Source organism: Rhinichthys klamathensis, unplaced genomic scaffold (genome assembly GCF_029890125.1).
Source record: "Rhinichthys klamathensis goyatoka isolate OS25496 unplaced genomic scaffold, OSU_Roscu_1.1 h1tg000001l_1, whole genome shotgun sequence".
Lineage (NCBI taxonomy): Eukaryota > Metazoa > Chordata > Actinopteri > Cypriniformes > Leuciscidae > Rhinichthys > Rhinichthys klamathensis.
The window spans coordinates 1,975,147-1,987,774 of record NW_026606555.1 but is presented as its reverse complement, the minus strand read 5'-3'; the positions used below and the strand labels follow the sequence as shown (position 1 = coordinate 1,987,774).

Genomic DNA, 12,628 nt, shown 5'->3' with positions numbered 1-12,628 from the left:
AATTGGACGTTTCCGGCAAAGACAAACAAGTTTTCCACTAGCGTAATGTGTACAGCGCGCTGAAAACCGAGACCACCTGTTGGGAAGAGAGATAGCTAATAGATACGCCCAACGTGGGGCTCGAACCCACGACCCTGAGATTAAGAGTCTCATGCTCTACCGACTGAGCTAGCCGGGCGGGTGCAGGGCTTTGCTTCGGGCTGGTCGCAGATTTTAATGGAGCCTCATATTTTGCGAATCGATTGGCCTCATGTCTGAGAGCTTGATAGGTTACAAGTTACTGGTGGCCTCCTTTTATGACCAAAACCCCCATTAGATCACAGTCAAAAGTTGGAAATGGGTATTTGAAAGGTGGTGATTTGAAAGGATTTTGAACAGGACCTCACTGGAACACAGTAGGGCATCGAGGAGGCCTCGATGGTGATTTAAAAGGAATTTTGAACAGGACCTCTTTGGAACACAGGCCTCCTCCACACTTGGAACAAAACATGATCATTCCATCCACACACCACAGATGCTCGATGGGGATTTAAAAGGAGTTTTGAACAGGACCTCAATGGAACACAGTCCTCCTCTACCACTTGGAACAAAACATGATCATTCCATCCTCACACCACAGATGCTCGATGGTGATTTGAAAGGAGTTTTGAACAGGACCTCTTTGGAACACAGGCCTCCTCCTCCATTTGGAACAAAACATCACCATTATATCCACACACCACAGATGCTCGATGGTGATTTGAAAGGAGTTTTGAACAGGACCTCAATGGAACACAGGCCTCCTCCTCCACTTGGAACAAAACATCACCATTATATCCTCACACCACAGATGCTCGATGGTGATTTGAAAGGAGTTTTGAACAGGACCTCTTTGGAACACAGGCCTCCTCCTCCACTTGGAACAAAACATCACCATTATATCCACACACCACAGATACTCGATGGTGATTTGAAAGGAGTTTTGAACAGGACCTCTTTGGAACACAGGCCTCCTCCTCCACTTGGAACAAAACATTACCATTATATCCTCACACCACAGATGCTCGATGGTGATTTGAAAGGAGTTTTGAACAGGACCTCTTTGGAACACAGGCCTCCTTCTCCACTTGGAACAAAACATCACCATTATATCCACACACCACAGATGCTCGATGGTGATTTGAAAGGAGTTTTGAACAGGACCTCTTTGGAACACAGGCCTCCTCCACCCCTCGGAACAAAACATCCATCGTCCCTGGGTGGGCTCGAACGACCATCCTTTCGGTTAACAGCCGAACGCGCTAACCAATTGCGCCACAGAGACCGGCGGCAAGTCAGCCACTGGGTCACGTTATAAAAAAGCACAATTGGACGTTTCCGGCAAAGACAAACAAGTTTTCCACTAGCGTAATGTGTACAGCGCGCTGAAAACCGAGACCACCTGTTGGGAAGAGAGATAGCTAATAGATACGCCCAACGTGGGGCTCGAACCCACGACCCTGAGATTAAGAGTCTCATGCTCTACCGACTGAGCTAGCCGGGCGGGTGCAGGGCTTTGCTTCGGGCTGGTCGCAGATTTTAATGGAGCCTCATATTTTGCGAATCGATTGGCCTCATGTCTGAGAGCTTGATAGGTTACAAGTTACTGGTGGCCTTCTTTTATGACCAAAACCCCCATTCGATCACAGTCGAAAGTTGGAAATGGGTATTTGAAAGGTGGTGATTTGAAAGGAGTTTTGAACAGGACCTCACTGGAACACAGTAGGGCATCGAGGAGGCCTCGATGGTGATTTAAAAGGAATTTTGAACAGGACCTCTTTGGAACACAGGCCTCCTCCACACTTGGAACAAAACATGATCATTCCATCCACACACCACAGATGCTCGATGGGGATTTAAAAGGAGTTTTGAACAGGACCTCAATGGAACACAGTCCTCCTCTACCACTTGGAACAAAACATGATCATTCCATCCACACACCACAGATTCTCAATGGTGATTTGAAAGGAGTTTTGAACAGGACCTCAATGGAACAAAGGCCTCCTCCTCCACTTGGAACAAAACATCACCATTATATCCTCACACCACAGATGCTCGATGGTGATTTGAAAGGAGTTTTGAACAGGACCTCTTTGGAACACAGGCCTCCTCCTCCACTTGGAACAAAACATCACCATTATATCCACACACCACAGATGCTCGATGGTGATTTGAAAGGAGTTTTGAACAGGACCTCTTTGGAACACAGGCCTCCTCCTCCACTTGGAACAAAACATCACCATTATATCCACACACCACAGATTCTCAATGGTGATTTGAAAGGAGTTTTGAACAGGACCTCAATGGAACAAAGGCCTCCTCCTCCACTTGGAACAAAACATCACCATTATATCCTCACACCACAGATGCTCGATGGTGATTTGAAAGGAGTTTTCAACAGGACCTCTTTGGAACACAGGCCTCCTCCTCCACTTGGAACAAAACATCACCATTATATCCACACACCACAGATGCTCGATGGTGATTTGAAAGGAGTTTTGAACAGGACCTCTTTGGAACACAGGCCTCCTCCTCCACTTGGAACAAAACATCACCATTATATCCACACACCACAGATGCTCGATGGTGATTTGAAAGGAGTTTTGAACAGGACCTCAATGGAACACAGTCCTCCTCTACCACTTGGAACAAAACATCACCATTATATCCACACACCACAGATGCTCGATGGTGATTTGAAAGGAATTTTGAACAGGACCTCTTTGGAACACAGGCCTCCTCCACACTTGGAACAAAACATGATCATTCCATCCACACACCACAGATGCTCAATGGTGATTTGAAAGGAGTTTTGAACACAGGCCTCATCCTCCACTTGGAACAAAACATCACCATTATATCCTCACACCACAGATGCTCGATGGTGATTTGAAAGGAGTTTTGAACAGGACCTCTTTGGAACACAGGCCTCCTCCACCCCTTGGAACAAAACAAGGGATGGAGGACATCACCATTATATCCTCACACCACAGATGCTCGATGGTGATTTGAAAGGAGTTTTGAACAGGACCTCTTTGGAACACAGTCTCCTCTACCATTTGGAACAAAACATGATCATTCCATCCACACACCAAAGATGCTCGATGGTGATTTAAAAGGAATTTTGAACAGGACCTCTTTGGAACACAGGCCTCCTCCACACTTGGAACAAAACATGATCATTCCATCCACACACCACAGATGCTCGATGGGGATTTAAAAGGAGTTTTGAACAGGACCTCAATGGAACACAGGCCTCCTCCTCCACTTGGAACAAAACATCACCATTATATCCTCACACCACAGATGCTCGATGGTGATTTGAAAGGAGTTTTGAACAGGACCTCTTGGAACACAGGCCTCCTCCTCCACTTGGAACAAAACATCACCATTATATCCACACACCACATATGCTCGATGGTGATTTGAAAGGAGTTTTGAACAGGACCTCTTTGGAACACAGGCCTCCTCCTCCACTTGGAACAAAACATTACCATTATATCCTCACACCACAGATGCTCGATGGTGATTTGAAAGGAGTTTTGAACAGGACCTCTTTGGAACACAGGCCTCCTCCTCCACTTGGAACAAAACATCACCATTATATCCACACACCAGAGATGCTCGATGGTGATTTGAAAGGAGTTTTGAACAGGACCTCTTTGGAACACAGGCCTCCTCCTCCACTTGGAACAAAACATTACCATTATATCCTCACACCACAGATGCTCGATGGTGATTTGAAAGGAGTTTTGAACAGGACCTCTTTGGAACACAGGCCTCCTCCACCCCTTGGAACAAAACATCCATCGTCCCTGGGTGGGCTCGAACCACCATCCTTTCGGTTAACAGCCGAACGCGCTAACCAATTGCGCCACAGAGACCGGCGGCAAGTCAGCCACTGGGTCAGGTTATAAAAAAGCACAATTGGACGTTTCCGGCAAAGACAAACTAGTTTTCCACTAGCGTAATGTGTACAGCGCGCTGAAAACCGAGACCACCTGTTGGGAAGAGAGATAGCTAATAGATACGCCCAACGTGGGGCTCGAACCCACGACCCTGAGATTAAGAGTCTCATGCTCTACCGACTGAGCTAGCCGGGCGGGTGCAGGGCTATGCTTCGGGCTGGTCGCAGATTTTAATGGAGCCTCATATTTTGCGAATCGATTGGCCTCATGTCTGAGAGCTTGATAGGTTACAAGTTACTGGTGGCCTCCTTTTATGACCAAAACCCCCATTCGATCACAGTCAAAAGTTGGAAATGGGTATTTGAAAGGTGGTGATTTGAAAGGAGTTTTGAACAGGACCTCACTGGAACACAGTAGGGCATCGAGGAGGCCTCGATGGTGATTTAAAAGGAATTTTGAACAGGACCTCTTTGGAACACAGGCCTCCTCCACACTTGGAACAAAACATGATCATTCCATCCACACACCACAGATGCTCGATGGGGATTTAAAAGGAGTTTTAAACAGGACCTCAATGGAACACAGGCCTCCTCCTCCACTTGGAACAAAACATCACCATTATATCCTCACACCACAGATGCTCGATGGTGATTTGAAAGGAGTTTTGAACAGGACCTCTTTGGAACACAGGCCTCCTCCTCCACTTGGAACAAAACATCACCATTATATCCACACACCACAGATGCTCGATGGTGATTTGAAAGGAGTTTTGAACAGGACCTCTTTGGAACACAGGCCTCCTCCTCCACTTGGAACAAAACATTACCATTATATCCTCACACCACAGATGCTCGATGGTGATTTGAAAGGAGTTTTGAACAGGACCTCTTTGGAACACAGGCCTCCTCCTCCACTTGGAACAAAACATCACCATTATATCCACACACCACAGATGCTCGATGGTGATTTGAAAGGATTTTTGAACAGGACCTCTTTGGAACACAGGCCTCCTCCACCCCTTGGAACAAAACATCCATCGTCCCTGGGTGGGCTCGAACCACCATCCTTTCGGTTAACAGCCGAACGCGCTAACCAATTGCGCCACAGAGACCGGCGGCAAGTCAGCCACTGGGTCACGTTATAAAAAAGCACAATTGGACGTTTCCGGCAAAGACAAACAAGTTTTCCACTAGCGTAATGTGTACAGCGCGCTGAAAACCGAGACCACCTGTTGGGAAGAGAGATAGCTAATAGATACGCCCAACGTGGGGCTCGAACCCACGACCCTGAGATTAAGAGTCTCATGCTCTACCGACTGAGCTAGCCGGGCGGGTGCAGGGCTTTGCTTCGGGCTGGTCGCAGATTTTAATGGAGCCTCATATTTTGCGAATCGATTGGCCTCATGTCTGAGAGCTTGATAGGTTACAAGTTACCGGTGGCCTCCTTTTATGACCAAAACCCCCATTAGATCACAGTCAAAAGTTGGAAATGGGTATTTGAAAGGTGGTGATTTGAAAGGAGTTTTGAACAGGACCTCACTGGAACACAGTAGGGCATCGAGGAGGCCTCGATGGTGATTTAAAAGGAATTTTGAACAGGACCTCTTTGGAACACAGGCCTCCTCCACACTTGGAACAAAACATGATCATTCCATCCACACACCACAGATGCTCGATGGGGATTTAAAAGGAGTTTTGAACAGGACCTCAATGGAACACAGTCCTCCTCTACCACTTGGAACAAAACATGATCATTCCATCCTCACACCACAGATGCTCGATGGTGATTTGAAAGGAGTTTTGAACAGGACCTCTTTGGAACACAGGCCTCCTCCTCCATTTGGAACAAAACATCACCATTATATCCACACACCACAGATGCTCGATGGTGATTTGAAAGGAGTTTTGAACAGGACCTCAATGGAACACAGGCCTCCTCCTCCACTTGGAACAAAACATCACCATTATATCCTCACACCACAGATGCTCGATGGTGATTTGAAAGGAGTTTTGAACAGGACCTCTTTGGAACACAGGCCTCCTCCTCCACTTGGAACAAAACATCACCATTATATCCACACACCACAGATACTCGATGGTGATTTGAAAGGAGTTTTGAACAGGACCTCTTTGGAACACAGGCCTCCTCCTCCACTTGGAACAAAACATTACCATTATATCCTCACACCACAGATGCTCGATGGTGATTTGAAAGGAGTTTTGAACAGGACCTCTTTGGAACACAGGCCTCCTTCTCCACTTGGAACAAAACATCACCATTATATCCACACACCACAGATGCTCGATGGTGATTTGAAAGGAGTTTTGAACAGGACCTCTTTGGAACACAGGCCTCCTCCACCCCTTGGAACAAAACATCCATCGTCCCTGGGTGGGCTCGAACCACCATCCTTTCGGTTAACAGCCGAACGCGCTAACCAATTGCGCCACAGAGACCGGCGGCAAGTCAGCCACTGGGTCACGTTATAAAAAAGCACAATTGGACGTTTCCGGCAAAGACAAACAAGTTTTCCACTAGCGTAATGTGTACAGCGCGCTGAAAACCAAGACCACCTGTTGGGAAGAGAGATAGCTAATAGATACGCCCAACGTGGGGCTCGAACCCACGACCCTGAGATTAAGAGTCTCATGCTCTACCGACTGAGCTAGCCGGGCGGGTGCAGGGCTTTGCTTCGGGCTGGTCGCAGATTTTAATGGAGCCTCATATTTTGCGAATCGATTGGCCTCATGTCTGAGAGCTTGATAGGTTACAAGTTACTGGTGGCCTTCTTTTATGACCAAAACCCCCATTCGATCACAGTCGAAAGTTGGAAATGGGTATTTGAAAGGTGGTGATTTGAAAGGAGTTTTGAACAGGACCTCACTGGAACACAGTAGGGCATCGAGGAGGCCTCGATGGTGATTTAAAAGGAATTTTGAACAGGACCTCTTTGGAACACAGGCCTCCTCCACACTTGGAACAAAACATGATCATTCCATCCACACACCACAGATGCTCGATGGGGATTTAAAAGGAGTTTTGAACAGGACCTCAATGGAACACAGTCCTCCTCTACCACTTGGAACAAAACATGATCATTCCATCCACACACCACAGATTCTCAATGGTGATTTGAAAGGAGTTTTGAACAGGACCTCAATGGAACAAAGGCCTCCTCCTCCACTTGGAACAAAACATCACCATTATATCCTCACACCACAGATGCTCGATGGTGATTTGAAAGGAGTTTTGAACAGGACCTCTTTGGAACACAGGCCTCCTCCTCCACTTGGAACAAAACATCACCATTATATCCACACACCACAGATGCTCGATGGTGATTTGAAAGGAGTTTTGAACAGGACCTCTTTGGAACACAGGCCTCCTCCTCCACTTGGAACAAAACATCACCATTATATCCACACACCACAGATGCTCGATGGTGATTTGAAAGGAGTTTTGAACAGGACCTCAATGGAACACAGTCCTCCTCTACCACTTGGAACAAAACATCACCATTATATCCACACACCACAGATGCTCGATGGTGATTTGAAAGGAGTTTTGAACAGGACCTCTTTGGAACACAGGCCTCCTCCACCCCTTGGAACAAAACAAGGGATGGAGGACATCACCATTATATCCTCACACCACAGATGCTCGATGGTGATTTGAAAGGAGTTTTGAACACAGGCCTCATCCTCCACTTGGAACAAAACATCACCATTATATCCTCACACCACAGATGCTCGATGGTGATTTGAAAGGAGTTTTGAACAGGACCTCTTTGGAACACAGGCCTCCTCCACCCCTTGGAACAAAACAAGGGATGGAGGACATCACCATTATATCCTCACACCACAGATGCTCGATGGTGATTTGAAAGGAGTTTTGAACAGGACCTCTTTGGAACACAGTCTCCTCTACCATTTGGAACAAAACATGATCATTCCATCCACACACCACAGATGCTCGATGGTGATTTAAAAGGAATTTTGAACAGGACCTCTTTGGAACACAGGCCTCCTCCACACTTGGAACAAAACATGATCATTCCATCCACACACCACAGATGCTCGATGGGGATTTAAAAGGAGTTTTGAACAGGACCTCAATGGAACACAGGCCTCCTCCTCCACTTGGAACAAAACATCACCATTATATCCTCACACCACAGATGCTCGATGGTGATTTGAAAGGAGTTTTGAACAGGACCTCTTGGAACACAGGCCTCCTCCTCCACTTGGAACAAAACATCACCATTATATCCACACACCACATATGCTCGATGGTGATTTGAAAGGAGTTTTGAACAGGACCTCTTTGGAACACAGGCCTCCTCCTCCACTTGGAACAAAACATCACCATTATATCCTCACACCACAGATGCTCGATGGTGATTTGAAAGGAGTTTTGAACAGGACCTCTTTGGAACACAGGCCTCCTCCTCCACTTGGAACAAAACATCACCATTATATCCACACACCACAGATGCTCGATGGTGATTTGAAAGGAGTTTTGAACAGGACCTCTTTGGAACACAGGCCTCCTCCTCCACTTGGAACAAAACATTACCATTATATCCTCACACCACAGATGCTCGATGGTGATTTGAAAGGAGTTTTGAACAGGACCTCTTTGGAACACAGGCCTCCTCCACCCCTTGGAACAAAACATCCATCGTCCCTGGGTGGGCTCGAACCACCATCCTTTCGGTTAACAGCCGAATGCGCTAACCAATTGCGCCACAGAGACCGGCGGCAAGTCAGCCACTGGGTCAGGTTATAAAAAAGCACAATTGGACGTTTCCGGCAAAGACAAACTAGTTTTCCACTAGCGTAATGTGTACAGCGCGCTGAAAACCGAGACCACCTGTTGGGAAGAGAGATAGCTAATAGATACGCCCAACGTGGGGCTCAAACCCACGACCCTGAGATTAAGAGTCTCATGCTCTACCGACTGAGCTAGCCGGGCGGGTGCAGGGCTATGCTTCGGGCTGGTCGCAGATTTTCATGGAGCCTCATATTTTGCGAATCGATTGGCCTCATGTCTGAGAGCTTGATAGGTTACAAGTTACTGGTGGCCTCCTTTTATGACCAAAACCCCCATTCGATCACAGTCGAAAGTTGGAAATGGGTATTTGAAAGGTGGTGATTTGAAAGGAGTTTTGAACAGGACCTCACTGGAACACAGTAGGGCATCGAGGAGGCCTCGATGGTGATTTAAAAGGAATTTTGAACAGGACCTCTTTGGAACACAGGCCTCCTCCACACTTGGAACAAAACATGATCATTCCATCCACACACCACAGATGCTCGATGGTGATTTGAAAGGAGTTTTGAACAGGACCTATTTGGAACACAGGCCTCCTCCTCCACTTGGAACAAAACATCACCATTATATCCACACACCACAGATGCTCGATGGTGATTTGAAAGGAGTTTTGAACAGGACCTCTTTGGAACACAGGCCTCCTCCTCCACTTGGAACAAAACATTACCATTATATCCTCACACCACAGATGCTCGATGGTGATTTGAAAGGAGTTTTGAACAGGACCTCTTTGGAACACAGGCCTCCTCCTCCACTTGGAACAAAACATCACCATTATATCCACACACCACAGATGCTCGATGGTGATTTGAAAGGAGTTTTGAACAGGACCTCTTTGGAACACAGGCCTCCTCCACCCCTTGGAACAAAACAAGGGATGGAGGACATCACCATTATATCCTCACACCACAGATGCTCGATGGTGATTTGAAAGGAGTTTTGAACAGGACCTCTTTGGAACACAGTCTCCTCTACCATTTGGAACAAAACATAATCATTCCATCCACACACCACAGATGCTCGATGGTGATTTAAAAGGAATTTTGAACAGGACCTCTTTGGAACACAGTCTCCTCTACCATTTGGAACAAAACATGATCATTCCATCCACACACCACAGATGCTCGATGGTGATTTAAAAGGAATTTTGAACAGGACCTCTTTGGAACACAGGCCTCCTCCACACTTGGAACAAAACATGATCATTCCATCCACACACCACAGATGCTCGATGGGGATTTAAAAGGAGTTTTGAACAGGACCTCAATGGAACACAGTCCTCCTCTACCACTTGGAACAAAACATGATCATTCCATCCACACACCACAGATGCTCGATGGTGATTTGAAAGGAGTTTTGAACAGGACCTCTTTGGAACACAGGCCTCCTCCTCCACTTGGAACAAAACATGATCATTCCATCCACACACCACAGATGCTCGATGGTGATTTGAAAGGAGTTTTGAACAGGACCTCAATGGAACACAGGCCTCCTCCTCCACTTGGAACAAAACATCACCATTATATCCTCACACCACAGATGCTCGATGGTGATTTGAAAGGAGTTTTGAACAGGACCTCTTTGGAACACAGGCCTCCTCCTCCACTTGGAACAAAACATCCATCGTCCCTGGGTGGGCTCGAACCACCATCCTTTCGGTTAACAGCCGAACGCGCTAACCAATTGCGCCACAGAAACGGCGGCAAGTCAGCCACTGGGTCTGGTTATAAAAAAGGACAATTGGACGTTTCCGGCAAAGACAAACTAGTTTTCCACTAGCGTAATATGTACAGCGCGCTGAAAACCGAAACCACCTGTTGGGAAGAGAGATAGCTAATAGATACGCCCAACATGGGGCTCGAACCCACGACCCTGAGATTAAGAGTCTCATGCTCTACCGACTGAGCTAGCCGGGCGGGTGCAGGGCATTGCTTCGGGCTGGTCGCATATTTTAACGGAGCCTCACATTTTGCGAATCGATTGGCCTCATGTCTGAGAGCCTGATAGGTTACAAGTTACTGGTGGCCTCCTTATATGACCAAAACCCCCATTCGATCACAGTCGAAAGTTGGAAATGGGTATTTGAAAGGTGGTGATTTGAAAGGAGTTTTGAACAGGACCTCACTGGAACACAGTAGGGCATCGAGGAGGCCTCGATGGTGATTTAAAAGGAATTTTGAACAGGACCTCTTTGGAACACAGGCCTCCTCCACACTTGGAACAAAACATGATCATTCCATCCACACACCACAGATGCTCGATGGGGATTTAAAAGGAGTTTTGAACAGGACCTCAATGGAACACAGTCCTCCTCTACCACTTGGAACAAAATATGATCATTCCATCCACACACCACAGATGCTCGATGGTGATTTGAAAGGAGTTTTGAACAGGACCTCAATGGAACACAGGCCTAGTCCTCCACTTGGAACAAAACATCACCATTATATCCACACACCACAGATGCTCGATGGTGATTTGAAAGGAGTTTTGAACAGGACCTCTTTGGAACACAGGCCTCCTCCTCCACTTGGAACAAAACATCACCATTATATCCACACACCACAGATGCTCGATGGTGATTTGAAAGGAGTTTTGAACAGGACCTCTTTGGAACACAGGCCTCCTCCACTTGAAACAAAACATTACCATTATATCCTCACACCACAGATGCTCGATGGTGATTTGAAAGGAGTTTTGAACAGGACCTCTTTGGAACACAGGCCTCCTCCTCCACTTGGAACAAAACATCACCATTATATCCACACACCACAGATGCTTGATGGTGATTTGAAAGGAGTTTTGAACAGGACCTCTTTGGAACACAGGCCTCCTCCTCCACTTGGAACAAAACATCACCATTATATCCACACACCACAGATGCTCGATGGTGATTTGAAAGGAGTTTTGAACAGGACCTCTTTGGAACACAGGCCTCCTCCACCCCTTGGAACAAAAGATCCATCGTCCCTGGGTGGGCTCGAACCACCATCCTTTCGGTTAACAGCCGAACGCGCTAACCAATTGCGCCACAGAGACCGGCGGCAAGTCAGCCACTGGGTCAGGTTATAAAAAAGCACAATTGGACGTTTCCGGCAAAGACAACTAGTTTTCCACTAGCGTAATGTGTACAGCGCGCTGAAAACCGAGACCACCTGTTGGGAAGAGAGATAGCTAATAGATACGCCCAACGTGGGGCTCGAACCCACGACCCTGAGATTAAGAGTCTCATGCTCTACCGACTGAGCTAGCCGGGCGGGTGCAGGGCATTGCTTCGGGCTGGTCGCAGATTTTAACGGAGCCTCACATTTTGCGAATCGATTGGCCTCATGTCTGAGAGCCTGATAGGTTACAAGTTACTGGTGGCCTCCTTATATGACCAAAACCCCCATTCGATCACAGTCGAAAGTTGGAAATGGGTATTTGAAAGGTGGTGATTTGAAAGGAGTTTTGAATAGGACCTCACTGGAACACAGTAGGGCATCGAGGAGGCCTCGATGGTGATTTAAAAGGAATTTTGAACAGGACCTCTTTGGAACACAGGCCTCCTCCACACTTGGAACAAAACATGATCATCCCATCCACACACCACAGATGCTCGATGGGGATTTAAAAGGAGTTTTGAACAGGACCTCAATGGAACACAGTCCTCCTCTACCACTTGGAACAAAACATGATCATTCCATCCACACACCACAGATGCTCGATGGTGATTTGAAAGGAGTTTTGAACAGGACCTCAATGGAACACAGGCCTCCTCCTCCACTTGGAACAAAACATCACCATTATATCCTCACACCACAGATGCTCGATGGTGATTTGAAAGGAGTTTTGAACAGGACCTCTTTGGAACACAGGCCTCCTCCTCC

At 47.0% G+C, this 12,628-nt stretch overlaps 12 non-coding genes across 12 annotated transcripts; all 12 read right to left on the bottom strand.

Annotated features, from left to right (window-relative positions):
- Positions 1-105: 105 nt before the first annotated feature.
- On the bottom strand, positions 106-178 carry trnak-cuu (transfer RNA lysine (anticodon CUU)). The gene has a single exon. It is a non-coding gene; the product is annotated as a tRNA-Lys (tRNA).
- Positions 179-1,449: 1,271 nt separating this feature from the next.
- trnak-cuu (transfer RNA lysine (anticodon CUU)) lies at positions 1,450-1,522 on the bottom strand. Its single transcript has one exon. It is a non-coding gene; the product is annotated as a tRNA-Lys (tRNA).
- A 2,306-nt stretch (positions 1,523-3,828) lies between these two features.
- On the bottom strand, positions 3,829-3,902 carry trnan-guu (transfer RNA asparagine (anticodon GUU)). Its single transcript has one exon. It is a non-coding gene; the product is annotated as a tRNA-Asn (tRNA).
- A 146-nt stretch (positions 3,903-4,048) lies between these two features.
- trnak-cuu (transfer RNA lysine (anticodon CUU)) lies at positions 4,049-4,121 on the bottom strand. Its single transcript has one exon. It is a non-coding gene; the product is annotated as a tRNA-Lys (tRNA).
- Positions 4,122-4,963: 842 nt separating this feature from the next.
- On the bottom strand, positions 4,964-5,037 carry trnan-guu (transfer RNA asparagine (anticodon GUU)). The gene has a single exon. It is a non-coding gene; the product is annotated as a tRNA-Asn (tRNA).
- A 146-nt stretch (positions 5,038-5,183) lies between these two features.
- trnak-cuu (transfer RNA lysine (anticodon CUU)) lies at positions 5,184-5,256 on the bottom strand. The gene has a single exon. It is a non-coding gene; the product is annotated as a tRNA-Lys (tRNA).
- A 1,052-nt stretch (positions 5,257-6,308) lies between these two features.
- On the bottom strand, positions 6,309-6,382 carry trnan-guu (transfer RNA asparagine (anticodon GUU)). Its single transcript has one exon. It is a non-coding gene; the product is annotated as a tRNA-Asn (tRNA).
- Positions 6,383-6,528: 146 nt separating this feature from the next.
- Positions 6,529-6,601, bottom strand: trnak-cuu (transfer RNA lysine (anticodon CUU)). Its single transcript has one exon. It is a non-coding gene; the product is annotated as a tRNA-Lys (tRNA).
- A 2,006-nt stretch (positions 6,602-8,607) lies between these two features.
- On the bottom strand, positions 8,608-8,681 carry trnan-guu (transfer RNA asparagine (anticodon GUU)). Its single transcript has one exon. It is a non-coding gene; the product is annotated as a tRNA-Asn (tRNA).
- A 1,702-nt stretch (positions 8,682-10,383) lies between these two features.
- Positions 10,384-10,457, bottom strand: trnan-guu (transfer RNA asparagine (anticodon GUU)). The gene has a single exon. It is a non-coding gene; the product is annotated as a tRNA-Asn (tRNA).
- A 1,267-nt stretch (positions 10,458-11,724) lies between these two features.
- Positions 11,725-11,798, bottom strand: trnan-guu (transfer RNA asparagine (anticodon GUU)). The gene has a single exon. It is a non-coding gene; the product is annotated as a tRNA-Asn (tRNA).
- A 145-nt stretch (positions 11,799-11,943) lies between these two features.
- Positions 11,944-12,016, bottom strand: trnak-cuu (transfer RNA lysine (anticodon CUU)). Its single transcript has one exon. It is a non-coding gene; the product is annotated as a tRNA-Lys (tRNA).
- Between the last annotated feature and the right edge of the window lie 612 nt (positions 12,017-12,628).